Raw genomic sequence first — 6,136 nt, forward strand, 5'->3', positions numbered from 1 at the left:
GTAGATCAAAAGATTACCCCCTACAATACCCAAAACTTTACCTTTTTATAGTATTTTAGTAGAGGCCCACATGACTGAATACGGTCATAACCATACAATTCCTCAAATTTTTTTAGCAGACGCTCAACGCCAAATATAGCTTATAATACTAATAAATAATATAGTTATCTATTATTAAAAGAATATTTAAATTCAGTTCAGTAGATCCAGAGTCTACCCTCTAAAACCTCACAAATTTTACCTCTTTACAATATTAGTATAGACTAGCCAATACTTTAATTCTAACGCTGAGTAGATTTGACTTCAAAACTTTAACGTACCCACGAAACTGAAAAGGGAATAATAACATTATAATATTTTCTACCTATGGATCACTTAGAAGTCGGTGCCAAGCCCATGTGGTGTTGATTTTAGTCGTTACTGAAAAAGTCACTTGAATGACAAAAAGAATGTCTGAGACAACAATATTTATGATACGCCTTGAATTAATAGATCACAGGCTTGACACCGACTTCAAAGTGATCAATAGGTAGAAATTATTATAATGTTATTTTTCCCTTTTTAGTTGCATGGGTACGTTAAAGTTTTAAAGTCGGTTGTATTTAAAAACAAATTATGGTAGGTATCAAGGAGGGATAGTACATTAAGGCTAAAATAGGAATAGCGCAATAGATTATTTTCCTTTACGTCCAATGCAGCATAACTCATTTCCGCAAAGACGCCTGAAAATGCCGCTAAAAGACGCCTGCAGTTTCCCCCTCCTAGTTCCTGTTCCCGAAAGAACACGGAGTAAAAAAAAAATGCGTGCGTACAAAGTACACAACTAGTGAAGAACTAATTTATAAATCTTGTTTTTTATTTATACAAATCTAAAACTTTAGATTTCCGAGACTAGATAAGAGGAAGGGAAAAAGAATGATAGGTTAGGAATTTAATTGTCATTAAAATATAATAATTAACTAGTAAACGAATACACAATGGCGTGTATTATTTCTCGATATCTCGTATATTCTCTCTCATTCAATCTTTCTCAATATAGCTCTCTCCCACCTTTCACTCCATAGCACTGCGCGTGATACGACGTTCGCTCTGTGTCACTTTTTCTCTCAATCTTTCTCACTTGCTTGCTCCCTACTTTCACTCCACGGCTAGTTGCTTCATGCTACGTTCGCCCTGTCTTACTCTCTCTCAATCGGTCTCGATCGCTCTCTCTCTTTTTCGACACTTCCGTTGCATACCGGCGTGACGTTACATCTGTAAAAAATTTACCCTCATGCGCTTAAAGAAGTTTCACTTCAAAATTGCCTATGACACTCGCAAATAACGTAGCTTTCTATCGCTGAACGAATTTTGAAAATCGGTCCTGTAGATCCAGAGATTCCCCTACCCTACAACCACACAAACTTTAACTCTGACAATCTTCTATCTATACTAATATTATAAAGAGGTAAAGTTTGTAAGTTTGTAAGTTTGTAACAATTATTTGAAATGGGGTAATCTTCGGAACTACTGGTCCGATTTTAAAAATTCTTTCACCAGAAGAATGCTACGTTATTGGGGAGTGCTATAGGCTATATTTTATATTTCTATCATATATAACTACTGAGTTATGGCGGGTTTTCTCTTACAGGTCGGACTGAAAAACTTACTTATTCGCATGCGCTGCCTCAACCATTGCGTATAACTGATATAAATGTATGGAGGCTATTTGAACCGTTAAAAGTTCTACAAAAAAGTCCGCGACACCATATATCTATCTTTTATATTTTAGCAGATATAATACCGTTAGTACTTTAATAAATTATAACTAAGGTTTACGTCATTATTTACACAACTAAACTTAAATCCTTATCAAAATAAATTATTTAATAATCACAAGGATATTATAGAGATCAGATTTGCCCTTTACAGTATGTTAATTAATTATATACTTTCGGAGATAATACAAAATTTCTGAAAGTCGCAAAAATGCCGCTATATAACGCCCCGCGGTTTCAATTACGTGGTTCCCGTTCCCGTGTGAATATGATGACCAAACATAGCCTATGACACTCGCAAATAATGTAGCTTTCTATTGATAAAAGAATTTTCCAAATCGGTCCAGTAGATCCAGAGATTACCCCCGACAACCACACAAACTTTACCTCTTTATAGTATTAGCATAGAAGTCGCTTGGGAAATTATAGTCTTTTGGTCATTGCACAAAAGGCTCAAAAGGCTGGACCAATTTTGCTGAGGGTAGGGATAGGATAGGGGTAGGGAAGGGGTAGGATAGGGGTAGGGTAGGGGTAATTTAGGGAAAGTGTAGGGTAGGGTAGGGAAGGATATGGAAGGTATAAGGTTGGGGAGGAGTAGGATAGGGGTAGGGTAGGGTAAGGTAGGGTAGGGGTAGGGTACGGGTAGGGTAGGGGTAAGGTAGGGGTAAGGTAGGGGTAGGGAAGGGTTAGGGTTAGCGGTAGGGTAGGAGTAAGGTAGGGGTAGGGTAGGGGTAGATTAGGGGTAGGGTAGGATAGGGTATGGATAGCGTACGGGTAGGGTTAGGGTAGGGGTAAGGTGGGGGGAGGGTAGGGTTAGAGTTAGCGGTAGAGTAGGGGTAAGGTAGGGGTATAGGTTTACGAGCAGGGTAAGGTAGAGGTAGAGAAGTTTACATCAATTTATACGCGGACGAAGTCGCGGGCGTCCGCTAGTAATTCTATATAGATGAATCGCTGAATGTGTTGATAAGCGCAAGTCTCGATGACAGACAGATTTCGCTAATTATTTTCTTTAGAATATTCCTAATGAAATGAGACAAATTAAAAAAGAAATCTAAAAACAACTCAGGGTAGGGGTAGGGTAGGGGTAGGGTTGGAGTAGGGTAGAGTAGGGGTAGGGAAGAAGGGCACATAAGTAAAAGCAAAGCTTGACCGGGTCCGCTATTGAATATATTTTGGAAGTTTTTGTTGGAGATCATTATAATATGATCGATACTGAGGCCCAAAACACTTTTGTTATTTTTTGTCTGTCTGTCTGTCTGTCTACCGGGCACCACGCTAAAACTACTGAATGAATTCAAATGAAACTTGGCTTGAAAGTTTTTCACTTGATTCACATTGATTTCACATTGATTTTCACGCGGAAAACAGTCGAGGGGGTCCGCTAGTTATTTATAAAAATCGTATCATAATACATTGGTAACTTAAATTATTAAAGGAGATGCCCCACTCCTATACCCCCATACCCCCCCATGATTTGCCCCAGGAAAAAATTTTATGCGTCACGATAAAACTTTTACCGTAGAGTTAGTTTTCCTGTCTAGATTAATAATTAATGATTAATTTTTACCATAGAAGCGGGGTTTACGTATTGAGTACCAAAACATTTATATAAAATACCTATCTGAATATCTCTATCCATTAATGAAAACCGCATTAAAATCTGTTGGACAGTTTAAAAGATCGAAGCGCGAAATGTTTTGATGCAAACTTATGAGAACTGCGAAGAATCTTGTGATCAACTCGACTGGAAGAATTAAAACAACAAAATATAAAAAAATCAAGAAGATCACATATGATTATTATTAACGCATTCAAATAATTTAAGACGTTGAGTGTTGACGGTTGACGTTTGACGTTAACCTTGATTTATTAGTTAAGTCAGCCATTGACGATCAAGTAATTTCACAAGTAAACTCAGCTAACGGCATGAACTGATGGTGTGTTGGTCAAATACGATAAAAAAGCCAATACGATACGGTTGATGTTCTATAGCTCGTACAAGGTTGTTAGGCATCACCACGCGACGTCGCGTTACCGGCCACAGCGTAAAAGGCCGTTTCACGCGACGTCGCGTGATGTGGCACTGAACTTGTTAAGAGAATTTTTTGGTAGCAGGAGACACTTGGTAATACACACAAATAAATGAAAATAAAAAGAGATGACATGATTACACAACTTAAATTCCTAACAAAAGCTACTGTAAATTGTTGAAGAGTTCTGTTAAGTGTCTTTCGTATTCATAACCAGACCCCTTATGACAGTCACAACCTATCTAGGTAAAAAGTCCTCATCAATACAAATTAATCAAACCCAATCACAAAGTAGCTACTTAAAACTGTTGAGGAATTCCATTAACTGTCCTTAATCTTCATCATCATACAACAAACATACTTAGACACTTACATACACACACAATCGGACGGCGGACGAAGTCGCGGGCGTCCGCTAGTAATAATTATAATTAACTTGTTCTTAAATGAATGATTAATTAGCATAGAACAATCAGATGTGCTAAATATATTTTATATAACATTTTATAAACAAACCATACATAATTTAAAATAAATAAGTTATTAAAAGACATGTGTTAGGTATCTACCTTCATTTCTAATTTATTTGTTGGTGAACAGTACTCATTAAGAAAGGCTGTAGTATAACAAATGAATTGACTAAAAATGGCTGTGTAGTTAGTCTGTATCTGTACACCATAGAAGTAGGTGCGAGAGGGTACAAAGAATGCTAAAATATTCATCTCATACTTGTGCATTATATTAATATCTCTGTGAGCTTTGTTCAAATTTTTGTTTGGTGCACCTACTAGGGGTAAACTTCCGAAATCCCTGCATATTAAATTTCATGTAAATTGTTGGAACTTTTTCATAGATTCAGCTTGTATATACACAAGAAATGCTTGTTTAAAGGTATTAAAAAGGGATTAAAACAACTTGCCTTCATCTTGTCATAAGAAGTTGGTCTAATGTGTTTATCCGTCAGGGTTGTGGTTCTTGCACGTCCGGCTTCACCGTCTGTAGCATACAGCTCCTCAATGATGGACCACTGTGCACGTCGATTACCAATAAGCAGGTCTTTTTTCTGAAAATTGTTACGAAAACATTTTAATAAATGTGGTACATCATACATGTGATATATCTTATTATTTTTATATATATAATAAAAGACATTATCAGGATCATTACTATTATTACGGTTAATAAGTAAATCTCTTCGTGTGTCAGATATTAATGAATTTATTGCTGCAACATTAGCAGACCCTTGATCTGAGACAGTACATCTCACTACATATCCTGATTTAAATATGGCATCAAGAAGTTCTTTAAGAATATTTTTTAAATTTAAAGTTTTAATTCCATCTCGGACAAAATAAAAAGCTAAAGGTAGTTTCCAAGAAGAAAATATTCCACGCAGCATAAAAACTAAAACTTTATCAGCAACATTATTTGTTCTGACACCACCTCCTATATCCTCAAAACCTTCAATAACACCCGTATGAAAGTTAAAAAACAAATTTTTATTGATGGCCATTTCATCAAACAACAATACACATTGTAACCCCATGGTGTCAGTTTTCTTAGCAGCATCTGCTAAATGTTGAAAAATAAAATCATTAATACCTGGTCTTACAGGAACATTTCTTAATAAAGAGCTTATGGTACTTGTGCCTGGTAATCTTAAGAATTTCTTTAAATGGCGATAACATTTTGGACTAATTTTAGATAAGGAAAGTGCAAAAATTTTTTCATCATTCGTATATCTAGCACCTCTTAATTTAACACCAGATAATCTTAATTGTGAGTCTACTAATACCTTTCCAAAATGATTTAACAGGGGATATTTTGATATAAAAAGTTTTAATTTAGTTAATGATTGATATTTAGCCTTTAATCTGTTAAGTTGTTGAGTTTTATTCTTTAGTTGTTTCTTTAATGATTTATTAGCTTGACGTAAATTTTTCTTACGAGGAGTTTCAAACTTTTCTTCCGGAACTATATGAACAAAATCTAACTTTCTACAGGACTTGAGTCTGTTATATGACCTAACGTGCACTGGTATGTTTTCTAAAGCAGACTCACAATTAGTAGGCATGGGATCAACTTGACTCGCAGTTGAAGTCTGTAAAGTAGACTCGACATCAGTTAGTAAATTGGAATTTTCAATAACATTTACCGGAGACAATATTGAAAACTGTTCTTTACTACTGTCAGACTGACTCTCTGAAATTGAATGGATTTGAAGATGTCTGTCTGTATATGAAGTAGATGGAATATGGTCAACTATTTTATACAGGAATTCATTACACTGAGTGGAAGAGATTTCTAGAAATTTTGAAATTACAGATGGTCGTGAAATAGTATTTGGAT

This window comes from Bicyclus anynana, chromosome 21 (assembly GCF_947172395.1).
Source record: "Bicyclus anynana chromosome 21, ilBicAnyn1.1, whole genome shotgun sequence".
In the NCBI taxonomy this organism is placed as follows: Eukaryota; Metazoa; Arthropoda; class Insecta; order Lepidoptera; family Nymphalidae; genus Bicyclus; species Bicyclus anynana.